This window comes from Alligator mississippiensis, chromosome 2 (assembly GCF_030867095.1).
Source record: "Alligator mississippiensis isolate rAllMis1 chromosome 2, rAllMis1, whole genome shotgun sequence".
Lineage (NCBI taxonomy): Eukaryota > Metazoa > Chordata > Crocodylia > Alligatoridae > Alligator > Alligator mississippiensis.
The window spans coordinates 69,977,008-69,998,006 of NC_081825.1; the positions used below are offsets into that span (position 1 = coordinate 69,977,008).

Sequence of the window (20,999 nt, forward strand, 5' to 3'; positions counted from 1 at the left end):
GCAGCTTCATATGTGTAGAAGAGGAATATTTCTCAAACCATAGCTTTGTTTCATTCATTGAAACCTGAAAATTTTAAGATCCATCAAAGACAAGGGAGCAAGGTAACTAATTCTATAAAAACTCACACCATTATGTTATCATGACAAGACCAGGATGACATTTGCTTCCTAAATGATTCTTTATGTAGGTTTTAATGGAGGAGCTGCCATAGTGCCCAGGTCCAAAGTAACCATGAATAGTTTTTTGGAGGGATTTTACATCCCTCATATTTTGCAATAGCCAATGCTATATTATTATTAGCCGCTTTGCTGTTGACTTTGTTTCATGACCATTCCACTGGAGTCCCTAGTTTAGTTAATTAAATAGCCAGGGAAGAAGTTAGACTCAATGTGGCAGAGAAAAGGAATGAATGTGATTGAGCAAAGTATCAAGGAGTTTATGATGCTGACTAGCTATTGAGGCTGGTACTAAAGTTCCATGAGAAGGGAGGGCTAGAATTTCTCTGTGTCAAAATTGTTGTCTTCTTTTCACAGACCTACACTCTCCCTACTTCTTTTATCAGTTTCTTCTCTCCAGTGGTAACTGAGCTCCATGTGCAGATTTCAGAAACACAACACTTGGATGAGTTTGAAATTGATCAAAGTAAGCTAATCTATTGCAGTGTTGTTCAAATTTGCATTCAAAATGAGATGTCTGCAGAATTCATTACACAAGACACAAAGAATGACACTTTTGCCACTTTTTTCAGTGAAGCCAGGATTTTACTCTGTGAGGTTCGGGTAATATGGTGACCTCAAGACAGTTGCAAAGTTCACTTTACTTCAGGGATGGGTAATTAAGAGAACTGATAACACATTCTGTTTTGGAAAGCAGAAAAGGAAACCATGGAAGGACAGATCATGTGTCTTGGGAGACAGTAATTTATCTGGTTGTTCTGGTAATGCTATGAAAATTCTTGCTCTGTTTTGGCAGTTCTGCTTCTAGTCCTTGCTAGTTTGATCTGCCCTAAGACTTGATTTTAGTAACCATCCAGGGGGTGAGAGAATGATTTTCATGTAATCAGAAACAGTTTTTTTCTCGCTTCAGAAGTTATTTGCTTTGTATTTGTTAACTTAAAAGGTCAAGCTCATTTGGGGGATGAAGAGAGAAAACGTAGTGTATTAATGACTGTATGATATCAAATGAACTCTTGCTCACTTTTAAAATGCAGTCCAAGAGACCTGACAATAGAATTCTGATGTATTCCAAAGATCACATTAATGATCTATGGCTTGAGATAGCATAAAACACAAGCCATTTTGCTGGGACCAGTGGCTGCAGTAATGACAAGGCAGACACACCACTTTGGTAAATCATAGTTCATAAATATCACTTATAACAGGTGAAGTAATACACCTGAAAACGAAATGCTGAGCTCTCTCTCTGTTCTCCCTACTCTATTTAGCTACTTTTTAGTTATTGTTATGTGTTTCTAGAAATAGATAAAATGTTACTCAGTTGAATGTAAAGAAATGCAAAACTCTAAAACTCTTGGTTCAGAGATGATACCTTTTATTAAAGCAACTGAGAAATTGCAAAAAAAACCCCAAACAATCTTTATTTGCAAGCTTTCAGACACACGCACCCTTGTTGAGGCTGAGGACACATCCAAGATTGGAAAAATCCCCTTAGGTAGAATACAAACTTCATTTTGCACAGAAGTATTTTGAGGCTGGGTGTCTGTTCCCTTGGCTCCCTGAGAGTCCTTTGTAAGTTGCTCCTCGCTTTGTAGATAAGACTGTTGTCATCCCTGGAGGTGTCAGATGTCAGAAAGGCAGGGAGGCTCAAAAACTCTTTCCTTCTTGTTCAGCAATGAAGTTTATATTTCCAAGATCAGCTAAAATATGGCATCTTCCATGTTTCAGGGAAATATTTGGTAGCCGTGTTGGCCTGAGACTAAAAATGCAAAACTGGGTTTTAATGCATTAGTATAATTTAATTTAAAATAATTGTTTGTTTTGCCTTGAGTACTGTCTGTGTCCTTGAACAAAACTATAGTATTTGAGTAGGGCCCTTACCACTCTTGTGTATAATAGCATTGCAAAGCACCTAAAATCATTTTAGTTTAGGATGTCTTTATACTTTATTACCAAGGTAGTTTGAGGTTCTCTTTGGAAAAATCTTATAAGCATTTACTTTTACTTTTAATTGGAAAATTGGGCAAGATCTTGTAACCTTTGTGCCAAGATTTTTGTACCCCAGCTTAAGAGGTAACCTAGTTGGAGTTATACCCCTTCCATAGGGTTGCCATCACTGACTGAAGCTATTTGGGGATATTTTTTTCCCCCAACATGATGTAATGTTATTAATTGTACTGTTCAACCCGTTCACCGTATCAATCACCCAGATTGCTTTCAACAGTCACCAAGAGATAGATGCTGATTCCGGTAGACTCTTGGCCAATCCAGGAGGGTTGGCAACTCTACCCTTCCATAAAGAGAAGCTTTCCTACACTTTTCTTTTTCTTCAAATTTACTTTCATAAATATGTTTCTGGAGTGATTTGTAAGTATTTTAAAGCTATGTGTAGTTTTATATATAAACAGTCATAAACTGACTAGGGCTACTGATGGCATAGACTCTGTACACGTAGGAACACCCATCAGAGCATCACAAGTTATTTAACTGAAACAAGAATGCAAATAATCATTAACCCATGTTGGTAGGATTTAGAAAATCTGTGGACCAAATAATTAGATTGCAGATTACAGGATCTGCAAAGGACTTTGGCCCTAGTTAAAACAAATTCTTGTTTTGTTTTGTTCTGTATTCATTTTACTGTTTGCACAGTCCTTTTGACATTTTTATTATGAAGTATGCAATATTATGGCAAGAATACACGGCAGAGCCAGACACAAAGTTCTGCTCCTGGTTCTGTCAGTACTTTCATGTATGGTGTCATGGGGAGAGGCAAACCAGGGAGACTCCCAAGCCCACAAGGGGAACCCTAGGGCTAGCAGCAGGGGGTGGAGCAAGAAAAGCAAAAGTAAAAAAAGAAAATTACTTACAGCAGGATTCGAGGAAAAGCAAGGACAACTGGGGAAACCCACGCGGATTATTAGCCATGCCTTTATTCAGCTGCGGCCGGCGGATGACATCAGCCCCAATCACCGGTCTGTGGAAATAAGAGGGCCGGCGGTGAGAGAGGGGAGGGGCGCACAGATGCCGAGGGAGAGCCCAACCGGTGGAGTCAGCCGGGGGCGTGGGACACCAGGAGAACCGACAGTCACCAACTGTGAAGGAGCAGATGACCCACGCAGCGAGCCAGCACCCGGAACAGGAGTCCCAGCGACAGGCAAGGCAGGAGGTGAGTCGGTAAGAGGACTCAGGGCGTGGGGAGAAGAACAGCGCTGGAAGGACATAGAAAGAGGGCAGCTGCGAGGAGAAGACCCAGAGAGAGGGCAGCTGCGAGGAGAAGACCCAGAGAGAGGGCAGCTGTGCTGGGAAGACCCAGAGAGAGGGCAGCCGCATCTCGAAGACCCAGAGAGAGGGCAACTACACTGGAGGTCTCAGAAAGGGATCAGCAATATTGAGAGGACCCAGAGAGAGGGTCACAATAGCAGGAAGTTGGAGGGAGAATGGCTCTAACCTGGGCAGGGGGAGCTGAGCCACGAAGCTGGGTCGCTTAGAGAAGGCCCTGTTGGCAAATTGATGTGTGGAAGGGCTATCTGTGCTCCGCAAGGAAGCCCAGTAGTGGTGTGGTGGTTTTCTTAGGATTCATTAAGTCTTTTTCTTTGACTAGAGAAGGGTATTGTATGTTTCCCTGTGTCGGAAGGGGTTGAGGTCGAGTGGAAGCAGGAAAAGCAGGAAGGCGAGCGGAAGGCTCGTTGTTTGGGGAGTGATCAGAGAGCATGAGGGTGGCCACAAAAGCGACCGGGATTGGCCGGGCTGGGTATAGGGCGAGGTATAGGGGAGGTGGAGCCTTGCAGAAGACCCCAAAGGAGCAGGCGTCCAATGTGGGCAACCGCGTTGCACGAAGCCCCCACTGTGAGAGATTCAAAGTCATGGCAGGCGAGAAAGGGGCAGCTTGCAGCACGTGTAAAGGCCTCCTGTAAGACCACCTGCAACAGCAAAGTGAGTCCCGGTGAACACTCGAACTAAGGAAGCTTGGAACAAGATGTTCGAGGCCTGGCGGGTGCATATGGTTATTGGGATTTTTTGTTTTTGTGGGCATAATAACTTAAGCCACTATGGGCACCTCTACACTTGCTATTAATATACCTTAGGGCTATTGTGCAGTAAAATAAGGGGCAGAAAGTTTTCCCCAGGAAACATCTACATGTGCACCCATCAGGAGCAAATTTGCTCCCAACGGATGCAGTTCAGTCCAGTGTTCTCCCCACCTACAGTAGCCAAGGGGAGCTCCAGGTTCCCCCAGATGCCCGCCCCAGACTGGCATGGGACACAGGTCAGGCCTGAGATTCTGGGGGTGGGGGAAGCTGTCCTGTCTCCAGGTTACCTGCCTGCCAGCTCCACACCCTGATCTGCATGGGAGGCAAGGGGCAGGGAACTTCCTCAACAATTTGCTTCAGGTCAGCTGTCTATACATGCACTACTGAGCAGTACCTAAGGTGTGGTTTATCTAGTACCTGTACCTACAGGTACTAGCAAACCACACATTAGACTAGTTTATTGAGCACGTGTAGATGGTGATGCTTTACTGCACGTTAGATTAGTGTAATGCACAGTAAAGTGTCTTGTGTAGACACACACTGTGTTCCTCAATTTACCTGTATGTGAAGATGTGATATATCAACCTCCTGGGTTAGTAGAAGATTTGACTACTACTTATTTTTAAAGTGTAGTTACATTTTGAAAGACAAAGTTAGCAAAGCTATTTTTTTGAAATGGTAAAAGAACTTGTGTTTGCCTGGATATGTTTTGTTTAAGTGTAACGTGAGACTGAATATGGACATAGAAAAGGAAAAGAGTCAAAGATCTATAACTGTGCTAATATTGAAGCATTACAGAGAACTAGGGTATGGGTTTTAATTTGGGTATGGGTTTTAATTAGCACATTTCATTATTTCTAAATGATACTATAGCAGCTTTATCAAGGAAGACATTTTTACTTCCTGCAATTACTGTCTAATGGTGACTTGCCATCTTGTGGTGCCAATGGCACTCAAGCTTTGTTACAATTAAAATATATAGCATTTGGCTTGTGTTGCATTCTTTATCTGGTTTTAATTAGCAATTGATGATTTTTTTAAACAAAAAAACAACCAAATTGGCAAAGTTTGTGTGCAGCAATGAAAACTAATCCTTTGAGTTAATTTAAAGTCATACAGTGTGTAACATGCTGTCCTATTGCACAGGAGTGTGCAGTCTGAATGGTGATAAATCATACTGGCTTCAGAGAAATGGAAACTATTATTGGTGGAAGAAAATAGCCTCTGGAAGAGGTAAATTACAATCATCTCAGATATAGTGATAAAGGTATCTCCGTTTAGATAAAATTTGTATGCAACGCATGCCATTTCCCTCCTCTCTCATTTATAGAATCTGATGAAGTAGGTTGCCCCCTGTGAAAGCTCATCTCTTTCTGAACAAGTTAGACTCTAAGGTGCTTTCCCCCTCATTGTTTCTTCCACTTGATTTGAGAGGAAGTGTGATAATACATATTAGAATTAGCATGTGCTAACTCTAAGGAAAGTTAATCAATGTTAAAGTTAGCATGTGCTTTGAGCAGTCCCACATTAAGGGTTATAGTATCTATAATGTGCAGGGCTCAGGCCTACCACTAGGTGTAGCTAGGCACTGCTGAGACTGCTTTGTGCCTGCCCCCCTCACCAGCTCACTAACCACAAAATAGCCCGGGGGGGGTAAACTCTGCTTGGGTAACCCCCACTATTTGCCCTCTCTGTCCCCCCCAAATCCTTCCTGTACTCCCATCAGCCCCTGGATCACCCCTCAATTAGCCCCTCCACCACCAGATTGCTCATCTTCCACCCTGATTTCCTCCCCCACAATTACCTAGATCCCAATAGCCCTCCTCTTCCCCCATTAAGCCCTCCACTCCAGATTGATGCCAAAAACTGGGAGTGGTAGTGGTAAGGGATTCCCCTCCTCTACCTGTTCCTGGGTTTCCTATAGCCTGTGCTTCCCCCAAGTACCTGGATCTAGCCCCTGTTGGGCTCCATGGCTTTCTGGCCACTCTTCACCCTCTTGCCCCTTCTCCCCTGCTACTGCTTCAGCAGTGGGGCTCAGCAGAGGCTGTATCCAGATGCATGGGACTGACACAGATTTCAGGAAGCCTGGGAACAAGCAAGGAGAAGGAACCCCTCTCTGTGGCTACTGCTGCTGTTGCTCTCAAGTTGATTGGGGTAGCAGGTTGATGATGTGGCAGTGAAGGGGCTGATAGGAGGCAGAGGGGCTGATCAGAGGAAGCAATCAGGTGGGCAATTTGGGGAGGTAAAGGGGATGATTGGGGTGTCGGGGGGGCATCTGCACATGAAAAGTATGATGGGGGGGCAAGGCAGTAGCAGCCTAGTGGCTCTCTGCCCACCCATTCCCCTCTCCCCTTTCCCTGCCCTCTTTCTCATGTCCCCCACCCCACTCACCTGCTGCTCAGCTATCCCTAGCCATCAGTCCAGGGCTGTATAGTCCTGGATGATAGCTAATCCACCTGGGAGCAATGCCTCCAGGGATACTGGAGGACTGCAAATTAATGGTTTTATCAGCCAGAAATTAACTTAACTCAAGCAACATAGAAAAGATAATCTTCACCCAAAGTAGCACAGCACTTGTTAACAAGCCTTAATATGTGATCATTCAAGCTTTAAGTGCCCTTCACATTATTTAATTATAATGTGTAATCTCACCTTAACCCAGTCAGTGGAAGATCCAGGGGGAGTGCAGTGTTGCAGTCACACCCCCTCATTGATTCCTGCTCTACCCAAAGTGTAAAAGCAACTGCCTAGAAGTGGCAGCAGCATTTCTATCCAGGCAACAATGAGGGAGTCACTTGATTTTGTGGTTCATTATAATCTGCATGATTCCTTCTAAACTCTTCATTCCATAGGTATTAACAACCCTCTATTCTTTTGTAATAGTCTTGATGTTCCACTAGTCAAGCTATCCTTTCTCCTGCAATTCTGCTATCTGTTAGCTGCTCCTCTTAATGTAGCTCCTATCTCACAACCCTGCAGACTGTTCTTAACTCTAACTAAAAACGTCAACTCAGGTGTGGAAATAATTTTCAGTGAAGTATTGGATGCACTGACAAGATGCTCAAGAAGGCTAGATTTTGTTTTATGAATCTCAGAGATGTGCATTTAATTCTAATAAGTATAGGACTAATGAAACAATATATGTTGATTATTTTTTCCTAGTTTGTTGTGGTTTATAAATAATATATAACATAGCAAATTAATGCACATTCCAGTAGTTATATTTGTTTTTGTATCAATGTTAAACTGAATAATATAGCAGTAGGACCCTAGCTTATTAATAAAGCCTCTAGTTTTACTTGGAGAAAAATGTGTGTTGTTATATATGATGCTTAGGGACCTCCCAAATTCAGGGCAGCTACCCCACACTTTTGCGTCCTAGCACAGCACCAGGTGCCATTTTCCTGGCAGAGAATGGTGGGTCCCTCCATGCCTCTGATTGGCTGAGGGGCCCTGGAAGTCATGCCTCTCTCAGATTGACAGATGGCCCCAAACTGGGGCTTGTCAACGCAGCAATTAATAGCTTCCCTGGGCTTGATCAGGAGATTAAGCCCACAGAAGCCATGAATTGCCACATTATTAAGCAGTCGAGTATGGAATTATTGGTTTCATGGGCTTGACCACACACCAGGAGGGGAAGCAGCTCCTTGCTCCAGCAGGTGGGCAGGCAGGCAGTGCTGGGCTGGGCATTTGTAATTCAATGCAATGCAATGCAAAAAAAAATCAAAGCAAAAAGAGACGCGGAGGTTGGTCTTCTTCACAAAGTCTCTGACTAGCCTCTGACTGGCTCGTGGACTAAACCTATGTCAGGAGCTCAGCCTCCGATTTGCTCCCTCTCTTCCCTTCTCCCTTCCCCATGCTTCAGGACACCAGGGCTTCCTGCCATTTTCTGTTTTGCAGCTCCCCCTTTTTTTCATTTTCCCCCTGCTCACTCACTTTTTTTTCACCTTTTTGTGGTCCCTGGGCTTTTTCACAGAGACTGACAAAATTCATAGTTTCTGTAAAAATCACAAAATCGTGAATTCAGGGGGTCCCTAGCGATGGTACACCATACCATCTGTACCCTGCTTTTCAAAATCCTAAGTTTGCAACAGGAATACAGCTAGTTACCTCGCTCATTTTCTTCTTGAAAGTGAAAACTAATAGCACCATACCAATGAAAGCATGATGATTGCTAGCTTCCTTCCAAACTCTGGTAGCTTTTGATATGGACAAATGTTCTCTAGAGACTACAGCAGACCAGGAGGCTCATTCGAAATTCACACATTAATGGGATTTTAGCCAAGATCTGAAACAATATCAATACTATTCCAGATCCCATTGTAAGCCAGTATGTAAGTATTTGCTTAACTCTAAGCACATAAGTAATCCCACTGAAATCACTACTGTGACTAACTACTTAGAGTGCAAGTCTGTGCTGCGCTTCTAATCAGGACAGCCCAATTTAACATATTAGGGCAAGCATGGGCCTATGAGGTTTTAAGCTGTTATTGCAGCTTCCTGATCCAGGCCTGCTTAAGTAACTAACTGGAGAAACACCTGCTGTTATTTAGACAGACTGGGGTTGCTAGGCTTGATAGGAGCCTGCAGATATTGCTGTAACTATGGGCTGCAGACTGCATGTTAACTCTGTTTGTCCTGTATGTCCTCAATCCTTGGGCTCAAAAGAGGTCCTTTGGGAATCAGCTTTTATCAACAGTTCCACTGGGCTTGCACAAGGAAATCCTCCCAGGATCGTTTTGAAAGTGTTTAAGGTTTCTCTATCCCACTGTGGCACTTCACAAAGTATAAAGGAGCCTGAGAAGAGTAAAGACCTTGCCCTTTGTGCTTAGATTCTTTGCTGGAGTAGCACCATATTCAGCTCTTATACTGAACCCCTTACCATACCTTTCACCTCAGTATTTATGCCAACAGTTGATGAAAAGCACATACCATGTTTTGGTCTAGACCTATACAGGAAAAACTCATGCCATTTTTTTTTAATTGGAGCCATGCCTAGATAAGGCAAATAGGATTAGATCCATACTCATTACCTATATGGAACTCCACTGGTATAATTCATTTTCTAACACCAAGAATAATTTTTTTTTGTAAAATTGTTGTTCTTCCATTCTATGTCAAGATATCCATGAACCTGGGTATGAGATCAGAGGAATTTGTGTGGTTAGTTGTTTTAAGTATTAACATTGAGTCCTGTATAGAGGAAGTTGAATGTGCTAGTAATTGTCTAATAGGCCAATGAATTAATGCATTTGGGGTAGATGGACAACCCTAATTTTAATTTAATTTGCTTTGTTATCAATAAGCTAAATCTAATTTTTACAAACTCAGTGGGGTGCATCAATGTAAAACACCCATGAAATGAGAAATGGATCTAATATATGCATAATGTTTGATTAAGCAAAAGTAACTGAATTAATCTTACTGCAATGGCACTATAGCAAATTGTGCTGTGATGTTTAGCATATTTATAAATAATTACTAAAATACTTCAAAATCTCCTTGCCAACAAGTCCAAATCAGTTGCAAAATCAGCAAACTACCTGCCTTTCTGATCAAAAAGGAGCAGTACTGGACAGTAGTTATGGCATCAAAGATCTGTGTTTGAGTTATAGAGCTGTTCATATTAAGTGAGGTTGGCACTAAGCAACAGCTGCAGTATCTTAGGTAATATACTGGCAATAAGTATCAGGAAAGCCATCTTGATTTTGTTTTGTTTTGTTTTCTTAAAAGGAGAAAATAAAAACTCAAACCAGCACTTATATTAGAAATATAGTGAATGATATTTGATTTAAGGCCCTTACTCAAAGGTGTTTGAATATGTTTCAGAACTGATGTCAGAATTCCCTGTGAACACAAAATGTGGGTGCAAGTCATACAAGCAAAGCACAAACTGCAGGGTATGACATTCGCAAGACAACTATTCCCCTATAGTCTGTAGTCCAAACTCCAGATGGATATTTTTAGTCTACAAACGATACACTGTGTATTTTGATCTAAAAACAAACAATCAAACATTGGGACAAATTCCCTGCTCAGATTCCTTTGCCGGCTTCCTAGCTGTGGTCCTCAGTGACATGGGAAGTGCAGCAGCAGAAACTATTTGCAAGTGAGGGTGGTGTTTCAGGTTACCTCTGAAGTCTAAACCATTCTAAAAGCACTTAAATAGGAGTGTGCATGCATCAAAGGGTGTTCAACTGTGCCAAGTACCATCTAAGTAACTAAGGGTGAGGGTTATCTTTGAGCTGTTCTACCTAACTGGATCTAGGGTATTGTTCTGCTCCACAGAGATAAAGTGACCAATTTCCAGTCATCCAGCATCCTAGGATGCAGGGCTCCGAGCCTCTTTATCCCTAACAAATTGTCCACCCTTCCTAGTTCTACTGCCCAAGGGGTAGTAATGGCCCCAGCACCCCCACCCACCCCTACATAGCACCACACTGCCAAATCCAAGGACCCCAGGAGACCCAATCCAGGCCTGTGGGCCAGGAGCCAGGCATATGTTGTCCCCTGATAGGGCTAAGCCTTTTCCCCACATCTGGACAGCTGTCCTCTAGCCAGGAGAATTTGGGCAAGGGGGACATGGCTTCCCTCTCCAGCCTCCTGCATTCCTGGGGTGGGAGGGAAGAAAGGGCTGCCTAGCACAAAACATGGTAGAGCATAGAGCCTGGTGAGGTATGCTTCCCTGGGGTCCATCTGTCTCTGTGGTTAACCCCTGGGGCTTCACTCCCAAGGGAGGGATAGAAGCCTGGCTCCTGGTCATGCCCCTGCTCTCTAGGCCCTCTAGTGCCAAGTAACAGTTCCTCTGGTCGGAGATGACGTTAAGCATTAATTTGAGACTACTCTGAAGCTGTTCTGACTTTAAGACCACCTAATGTTTCATGGTTTAACGGTATCCTGTAAGAGCACTCAGTATTGCCAACCCCACTGTGTCAAAAATCATGAGACAAACTCGTAAAAATCAAGAGATTTTGAATGTAAATCATGAGATGCTATTTTTCAAGTGTGTGTGTATAGGAGGGCCATTATTTGTGAAGGTGTGGGGGGCTGTGGGTGTGCGTGTGGGGTTTGGAGCCTGGAGAGGGGGGTCCCTGCACACCCTGGCAGGATGCAGGGTACTGGGGTTCTGGAATGAGGGTCAGCAGCAGGGTTGGGGGGGGGGGGCTGTGGCTTAGAAGTGAGGGACACACACACACACACACACACACACAGAGCCACCCCCTCGGGGCCCCATTCACCCCAGAGCCTGCCCCACTCCCTCCTTCACCATAGAAGCCTCGATCTGCCCCCCTCCCCCCATGCCCCTGCCCCTTCCGATCCATAGACTTACCAGCTTAGCGCTCTATACACGTGCCAGAAGAAAAAATCCTGAGATTTGATCTCTGTATCAGGAGATCATGAGTCAGAGTTAATTTGACTTGGAAATCAGGAGTCTCATGATTTTTTCATGAGAGTTGGCATTACTGACACTCTTTAGACTGCCAGTAGGCCTGAAGCTACTTGGTATAGTCCTAACAGTCCATGGCATAAATATGGCAAATGACATAATGAATTACAAATTCTGAGCAGTCTTGGTATCTCTCAAAAATAAAAAGAGATTTAAAGTCGCCATCTTCAGGCAAAATGCCTGATAAGAATGCAGCAATACCTCTCCAATGTCCTCTCCCAGTATTATTCACTTGTTGGCTCAACAGCAGTTTTCAGCTATCAATAAGCTGAATTTGCTACTGCTACAAACTGTTCTACAGGTTCAAATTAGATAGCTTGAATGTTTGGAATGCAAATGTATGTAGTGATGTAGGAGGTATGGTATGTAATGTAGAAGTTTATATGGTTTTTAATTAGTTTTCAGGGAGCTTTAAGAGGAAGAGGTGCTTTATATGCAATGGATTCCAATAAAAAGCTTATAAGTACCAGAAATTGTAGCAGAGACGTTGATACCTAGCCTTTATACACCACTTTTTATATGCTGATCTCATTTTTTTCACACATGTCTTCCCCCGTCCCAAACTCATTTTAAATGCAGAAAACTGAGGAATGGAGAAAGTAAAACAATCAGTTATATTCTGTTCTAAGTGTATGACAGTGCTGTGGTATCTTGAGAGCAATGGTTAGTTTAATTCCTTTATATTTTCCTAGTAAGAAGGAGCACCCAATTTTACATATATAGAAGAGAAATCCATGAGAATTTATTTTATTTTATTTTATTTTTTTTACAAAAAAAGTAAAAATAAAAAGTAAAAGGTTTTCTAGGTTATGGTTGGTAAGTGCTGATTAATGTTGAATTTGCTAACCAGTGATTGTGGATTATCGGTTCCATTTCAAAATTAAATTAAAAAAAGATTGCTTGTTCTAATGACATATTACTTTGCCTGATTTATCAGATTTCCTTCATGCATAAATTTTGTGCATCAAAAATCCAGGCCTGTTTATAACTTGTTGTGTATTGTCTCTTTTAGTCTAGATTATATACAGTAGGATTTCCATATATAACCCCAAAAGGGAAGAGGAAAAATGAGAAGTATCTAAAAACAGGCCATTCTTCACATGGACAGAATATTCAGAAATCAGAAATTGTGGCTGGCCAAAATAAAATGGGGAAAAAAAATCCCCATAAATTAGCATTCTGTGTTGGGGATCTGCACATGATCAGCCATGCTTTCTGGATAAGTCTGTCTGTTGGTTGTTGCCATGGCTACAAAAAGCTAGTGGAACCCAATGAACTGTCTGCAGCATTGCTGAAAGGATCAGCCATTTTGCTTATGGAAAACAGTGTGACATATTATGCTGTGCTTTACCATGGAATAAACAAAAAATCTATTCAGAGGAAACAGAGGAGAAGATGAGGGAATAATTACTATAGCTGAGAATGCCTACACGCTGCCATTTTGACAAGCTGGTGACGGCTCATTCCCATTAGCTGATCAGGGAAGGTGGAATGCAGAGTGATAATGCTGCATATCTGCTGTCAGGCTGGGGAGTAGGTTTTTTGTCTTGTAAAGGCAAGGTTTCCCTGCAATGTTATCTCAACCACTCGCGAGCTGCTCCGAGTGAAAGCTGGTGACCCAAAAGAAGGGTGTTGCCCTCTCCCAACATTGTTCTTGTGCTCTGGTGTTTTATATGAGCAAGCACCACTGGAGAAGCAGGTGTGCGATTCAGATAGGCTCTGTATTGTCGGCTGTACAAACCACCCTCTCAGGTTTACATGCTTCTTATTAACAGATTGTTGGCTTAGGAGCTTCTGCTTCTGGACTTAGACCAGGAGGCTGCTGTGCATCTCTGCTTGTGTGAAAGAGGTAAGCTTTTGTTTGATTGGTTTCAATTTTATAGAAAATACTTGCATGAAGTTTTGCTCAAAGTAGCATCTCAAATGTATTCCTATTAAAAGTGACTTGTTAAAGCTTGCATTTAATGATTTTGATCATATTATGGTTTATTTGAGTGCAGTAGCATAATGTAACAGTCAAAATGCTTCCTGTTTTGAGAAAAAAAATGGGTAGTGAACAAATCTTATGCACATTTCATGTATACACAACAGGGATTTTATGCATCCTGCTATGATTTTATATTGTAAGGATTACATGGGATATCAAACATTATAGAACTGAGAAACATTTTGTTTGTAAAACCTTAAAATCCTTGATTCTCTCAGCATTCAAATACATGCATTGTTCTCCATCTTAATAATGTAGCTAGATTTAAATTGTCCAACTGCTGTGTGCAGTATGTAGGTCATAATAGAAAGCAGCTTTTGCACTAGGCTTTCTTTATGGAATGTATGCCCCAGCACTGTGTTTGATTAGTTTCTGGTACTTGTCTGTTAGGAGTCTAGGTATTAAAGGCAGCTCACACCTCCTTTTCAAAGATATCGTGCATACCATGCTAGCACAGAGCACAACACACCCATTGTGTCCCTCAGTTTGGCATTGAGTAAAAGAAAGGAAGCCAGCACTCCACATGGAGAAAAAGCACCAGCTATAGTTTAAGACAGCTAAACTTCTATTCTTAAGCACCCTCACCAGCAGCCAGTCCACTAAGAGACAGACAATAAAAAGGCTTAGACAAATGCACAGAAATATTTGAACATGGTGTTTCTGGTGAATGGCTATGTGCTAATAATATGGACCATCAGTTCCCAAATGAATTGTCCCTTGATGCACACATGATACATATCCTGATAAAGAATCTCAGAAACAGAGAGCAGTTATGAGGACAGAACTAGGTCAATAAAACCACAGCGCATTGGTGCAGCCAATGATCAGATAATCTTTAAAATATGTTAAATAATGGCATTTCAGCCCAGAGTTGTTAAGAATGCTTTTACAGAATAACATAATTTCTAACTTAATAAAATAATGAAAAGCTGAAATGCTTTAAATTCTATACACGGACAATTAAAATTTAAACAGAAATTCAAATTCATTTCTTGCAAGCTATGCTAATAATATGTTTGCATTCACTTTTAATTCACCGTTGTGTAGGTTTAAATCCCACTGAGCTAACTTGTATGCTTGGACTATAGAATGGGCATTTGATTAATCAGTAAAAGCCCCACTCCTTAATTACATTGTTAAACTAGTAACCAATCACTATTTTATAAATGGTACTGTAACTGAGAGGCAAAGTCCAAGACCATTTCTAATTGGGTTTTTTTTAATATATGCACCATAAAGTGAACATGTTGAGCCAGTGCACAGAAAATATGACTTTATGTTTGAAATCCCTGGCATAGGACCAGAAATTGCTTTAGCTTCCTTCTTCAAATCACTCCCTCAGAAAACCATATCTTCCCTGAATCAGGTCTGCTGATTTCCTTACCAGTCATCCTCCCTTAGGCTTCATCTCTTACCTGTTCTGTTTCCATATTTAGCCTGGTAGGTGTTGTGCAGGTAAGTTTGTTGGTGCAGTACAAGACCTTATGTGTGTTCTATGAAGTGCTATAAACATGTACATAGCATTGTAAATGTGTGTAATTGTGTGTGGGTGTGATTAACTTCTGCTACAAAAAGAATGGGTGGAGCTAAAACTTGAAAAATGCATTAACATTCTTCATATAAACCACTAAAGACAATTTGAACTTCTACTTTATAATGGACATGCTAAGTGTTCATAAGCAATAAAATCCAAAACATAACGCACTTTTAAGTCACAGGTAGACTGGGGTCCTACCGTCAAGAAGTACAGGCAAAATACTAAGAAAAAATAAGGGTGGCTGTAAGGATATCTCATACAAGCAAAAATGAAAGGTGCTTATATGAAAAAATGATAGACATAGTGAGTTCTGTATTTTGTTAGGTTTTTTTTTTACTACTTTTCCTTGCCTCTCTGCTCATGCCAATTCCCAGCTTTGCTTCTAGTGCTCTTAACATCCTTCGTTGCTGACCTTCATTCCTCTTCACCACATACATGAGCAGTTCACAGATAGATAAACAGATGACTTTAAGTGTCTTGTAGATGCTGTTGAATAGTTAGGTTTTCAAGAAGAATTTTAAATGAGTGTAGGAGGAAAAAAAACCAATTGAAGAAATGCTATGTAAGCCAAATTTTATGTTGTACAAGTATAAACTGAAGATGTAATCTATTTTTTAATAGAAACATAAAAATGGGGGGGGGGGGAGGGAGGAGGGGAAAATGCTTTGCCTGACCTGCTAAGGTGTATCTAAAAAGGAATTTAAGAAGAATTTAAAGGTAATTTAATGTATAAAGAAAACTGATAGATACAAAAAGGTATAAGTCCACCTATTTTCATACATTCAGGACATTTTGCCTCACTTGAAATCACATAATTTTGCCATGGAATTCAATGGCAAGATTTCACCTAAGGCATGCTAATATTTCAGATATCTGTACATTATGGAATGCAGCAAGTGTGGGGGTGGGAGGAAACCTTGTTGAATTGGGTTAGTATTGCACTCCTCTCTCCCTATGACAGTGGTTCTCAACCTTTTCAGACTTAAGACACCCTATGAAAAATGCCCGCAGTAGTGTAATTATCTGTATTATCTGCAGTAGTGTAAAGCACATAACCCACAATAATTTTTTCTGAATACATACACTCTAAAAAATGACCCAGAACTTGTTCTAAGGAGTTTGGGTCTGTAGGTCCCTATGTTGTTATTTGTTTAGTGAAATTCTTGTGGTCAAAAAATACATAGTAAAACAAATCAAAGGACCTCACCGTGAAGAATCCAAGCCCGAACATTTGATACTTTTGCCATTACAGCTGGGGAGTGGCTAAAAGTACTTTGTAAGAGATGGTGGGGAAGGATTGGGTAGCACACAGGAGTAAGTTGAAGTACTAGTATGCATGACAACTGAGTAACAGTAAATGCCAGATTCCAGAGGCGGATTAATGAACAGGCACACAAGGCCCAGGCTCAGGACTCCCTGAAACAGAAGGGCCCACTAATTACAAGATAAACCCCAAGGTCTCAAATAGGAAACTGCAGTGTCAAAAGTGTTCTGGCTTGTAGTGGTGTTTCTGAGTTTGCAGCAGGATAACCCTTCCATTATTTTTCTGTAGTCAAAAAAGGAGTGAAAGCTAAGAGCTGGCATTTTTCATAGGGTGTTTTGAGTCTAATGAGGGGTGTCTTAAGTCTGAAAAGGTTGAGAACCACTGTCAGAGAGAGAGGAATGCAATACTAACCCAATTCTACAAGGCTTCCACACTCCACCTGCCTTACATTTCTGCCTTTTTCATATTTGGTTACATAGTTAATATTAACAATATTCTCAATATTATATTACAGGTGGTGGTGAAGGCAGTTGTTTTGGGCCTCATTCTGTTTGGGCCAGGGCCACCAAGAATTTTTGGGGGGCCTTCAGAGATCAGGTGTCATACTATGCAATGACACTCCTACCCTGAAAGACCTTCTTGTACAATCTAAAATAGTGAGAGAGACAAATCAACTATGAGGTAGTGCCTAAGTAGGCAAGTCTGATAATTGACTCATTTCTAGTAAGGCTGCCTGCATAACCTGCATAACACTGGAATATACCTTGCATATTAAAATATCACGTATTTTACATTGGTACTTTATTTGAGAATCTGTAGTGTGGCAGTTGCTGTGTGTTAAGGAACGTGCAGATTTTTTTTTTCTTGCATCCTGCTGTATAGCTATATATTGTTTCCAGTTCCATTATTTCAGTTTTGCTTAAGTACCTTACTCATGGCCTGCTGCTGTGTTGCTCTCTGAGTTGCTTATATATAAACACAACCTACACATATATGAGTGTTTGCCACATTACATGGCATGATAACCTGTGCAACCTACTGATCTTGTAGATCCTTTGTTTCATCTACTATAAATGTTGCCCAGGTATGTAGCTTTTCCATTCAAAACACTATAAAAATAGTGTAGTACTAGAATTGTGCAAAAACATGTATTGAGAGCTGAAAAATTGTCAAACTTCCCTGAAAAGTTTTCACAGATTCACAGAAGTTTAGGGCTGGAAAGGACCTCATGAGATCATCGGGTCCAGCCCCCCTGCTCTAGGCAGGAAAGACTGCTGGGGTCAAATAACCCCAGCAAGGTGTGCGAATAGTTTACTTTTGAAATCTTCAGGGTCGGTGCCTACACCACCCCCGCTGGGAGTCTATTCCAGGGTCTGGACACAGTTCATGATGACGCAAAGTTAAATGCACAGGACTCTTTAAAAAGGGCAAGTATATGATACAAAATGTCATGGAGTACATAAATGGGGACACCATAAGATAATCATAAAGATAAATAAGATCACTAAAATGCTGAGCATAGTAACTGTAACTTGAAAGAGCATTTCTGAATAATGGTAGTCTTGAACTACAGTGTAACCGTGCTGTATTGTGTGAGAGCTCTGACGTACAGTATCTCTACCCTACCCCTACCCCTTGTTACATTCAAGTGTGTTGAGCCTTGATGATCAATAACATTTCACAGCCAGTGCTGCTCTGAAGGACTTTCCAAAACAAAATGGAGCCCTTTCCTTCGGTTTCCAGTTTCTCACTCTAATTGGATTTTTGTTTTGTCCTGTATTCTGAACGGTTCTTTCATTGTGCCTTGAGTCATCCACCCTTAAACTCATCACCCTCACTCAGCCCCAGGGCTTGCCCCGAAGAGCACAGGCTTAGTTATAGTTGATAGACTGGGCTGTTCTCCTGACTCCAGTAAAGCACTGGCTGTTTTTTAAAACTGATATGATGGCTCCTGGAGCTTAAAGTTTTTGTTACCTTATTCATAGAACCTTATTCATAGATGTTAGGGTCGGAAGGGACCTCAATAGATCATCGAGTCCGACCCCCTGCATAAGCAGGAAAGAGTGCTGGGTCTGCAGGAAAGAGTGCTGGGTCTACCACTTTAAACAAAAAAAAAAGTCTTTCGCTACAGTTATTTTGGATAAGCAATGTAGTTTATTTTGTTAAGAACTTACAATTTTCCAAACTCACAACATTTTAAGACTGAAAGCTGTTGTTTCTAAAAAGACACCATATTTTCATGCCTCAAATATTATACACAGTACAAAGGGGTATTGTTTTATTTTAATGCTGTAAATATATTATATTTATTTGCTGAATTAATAATCATCTCAATTAAATATGCAATAATTATCAACAGTCACTGATTAGTTTACTTAATTTTCAAGTGAGTGTTTTCTTAAGTTCTTTTTTACTTTACTTTACCAGTACCTTATGTAAAAAGGCAGAAATAGCTGGGGAAACCTGAGAAAGATAATCAATGATTGTAGTTCTCAGTGCTGAAAATAAAGGGAACCAGACCCCTGTAGGCATATCAAAACAAGGAAATGGATCAATGTTTAAAGATCTAATGGGGCTGCTAACAGCAGATCAGTACCCAAGGATGAAGGTCAAAATAAATGAAGAGTTCAAAAAGTTTGGATGAAATAATGGATATATGGGAGATCCAATTCTCCATTCAGATTCTGCCAGTAAAATCCAGGTGTTGAAATGCCAGCAATGGAAGCTGAGAAATGGTAACATTCTGAAGCCAACTGAGGAACTAAAACATTTTATAGCTCAGCCCACAAAGAGGAACAGCAATCTAGGAAGGGGCACAACCAGGGACAAGCTAGAGGAATGTGCTTGTCCAGCATATTCCTGTGCAGCTTCTATCATGTGTGAAGACTTCTGTTTAACCCGAACCTTAATGTAAAGATGTTTCACCACATACAGAAACCTTTAAGGAGAACAAGTGGTGTATTTATCTTGCGGAAAGAAGTATGGATAGGCAGAAATATTTGAAATGATCCACAAAACATCAATGTATAATAAACACAGAGAAGTCACTGTGTAGAGATTATAAAATCTTGGGGTAGAATAATGGAAATTTAGGGTTGGAAGGGACCTCAGGAGGTCATCTAATCCAACACCGTGCTCAAAGCAGGACAAACCCCAACTAAATCATCCCACCTTTGTCTACTTTGGTCTTAAAAACCTCTATGGGTGGAGATTCCACAACCTTTCTGGGTGGCGTGTTCCAATGCTTTATTACCCTCCTAGTGACAAAGTTTTTCCTAATATCTAACCCGAGCTTCCCTTGCTGCAAGTTGAAGCCATTATTCCTTATCCGTCACCTGCCACCATTAAGAACAGTCTAGCTCCATTGTCTTTGGAACCACTCTTCAGGTAGTTGAAGGCTGAAGATGCAGATAGAAGAAAATCCAACAAGGCATTTAAGTTCCTCGTATCTACTGGGTTCCCCCTTTCCCACTAAATGAACGACAGTGGAATGGTACCTTGACAAAGGCATTTTGGAATACAGTGGAATGACAAAAAGCAACTTGATACTGTAATACTTGAGTATAATATAGAAGATGTATGAAGTGGGGTAGTAGGAATGATCTAAAAGATTCTATAAAAACTAATAAGACTAAATGCCTAAATGGGCTACAGAGAAGAATCTGAGCATCTGATTTCCAAGCCATAATACAATATTAAGATTTTACTACTATGCTGTTGACTAGGAACATGCAAAAATAATACTTAATACTAAAGGATATAAAAAAGGCAACAAATTTTAATGAAATAGTAAATGATAGTTGATTACGTTTAGCAGCACATAGGTTGAATTGAATCTCTAAAATGAACAAGGTTTAGAGACAGAATGTATTGACACCTTAAAAACTATTTACTGGCAATGTGAGTTTCACAAAATGAGTTTCTCTTGACTCAGTCCCAAGTAACAAATTAGAATTGTCTCAAGGAATAAGTGTATAGAGTCTCTAAATATACTGCCCCCAGCTTGATAACTGTCAGTATCCATAAGGAAGATATTGTTCCACAGGTCATCAGTACAACTAAACTAGGAATGGGTGAAGTTGAATATGGTAATTACACATCCTTTGTTCATGATAGCAAAGCAAGGGGATATTCAATAACTGAAAAGGCAATGAATGTTAATGCATGAATGTTTGACTTAACTGAGCCTGTGGAACTCATTGCAACAAAATATCACTGGGAGCATCTACAAATGCGCTTTACTGCAGAGTTGACTAATTAGCTCTGCAGTAAAGCATCACCATCTATACTACACTATCTCATGGTGCAATTAATTAATAGTATTAGGGCACAGTAGATTAATTAATTGCACCATAAGATAGTGCTGTCAGGAACAGTACTATCTTACAGCATAGTTACTTATTGTGCTAAAGCACATATGTAGATGGTGACTGGGGCTGGCTGGGGTATAAGTGTGCCAAAGTACGGGGGCTGCCTGCCACCCAGCCCCACACTTTAGCATCCTGATGCCCCAGCCAGCCCCAACACTGCCCAATGTTGGCACCTGGCGCCCA

At 41.1% G+C, this 20,999-nt stretch overlaps 1 protein-coding gene and 1 long non-coding RNA gene across 14 annotated transcripts in view; one reads left to right on the forward strand and one right to left on the reverse strand.

Moving 5' to 3' along the window:
• Positions 1-1,529: 1,529 nt before the first annotated feature.
• On the reverse strand, positions 1,530-15,166 carry LOC109281601 (uncharacterized). 2 transcript variants are annotated; one of them, XR_002088272.2, is made up of 3 exons: positions 15,061-15,166; positions 3,048-3,154; positions 1,530-1,936 (listed from the first exon to the last, which is right to left on the reverse strand). It is a non-coding gene; the product is annotated as an uncharacterized LOC109281601 (long non-coding RNA). The 2 variants fall into 2 exon arrangements; XR_002088274.2 differs by lacking the exon at positions 15,061-15,166 and adding an exon at positions 11,542-11,556.
• The window catches only part of SORBS2 (sorbin and SH3 domain containing 2), a 278,948-nt gene continuing 270,697 nt past the window's right edge, over positions 12,749-20,999 (forward strand). Inside the window, exon 1 of one of the 12 annotated variants that reach the window (XM_059721817.1) lies at positions 12,749-13,507. The gene's annotated coding sequence lies outside the window, so the exon portion shown is untranslated. The remainder of the gene's footprint in view (positions 13,508-20,999) is intronic. The other 11 variants (XM_019481319.2, XM_059721824.1, XM_059721822.1 and 8 more) reach the window with 11 other exon arrangements.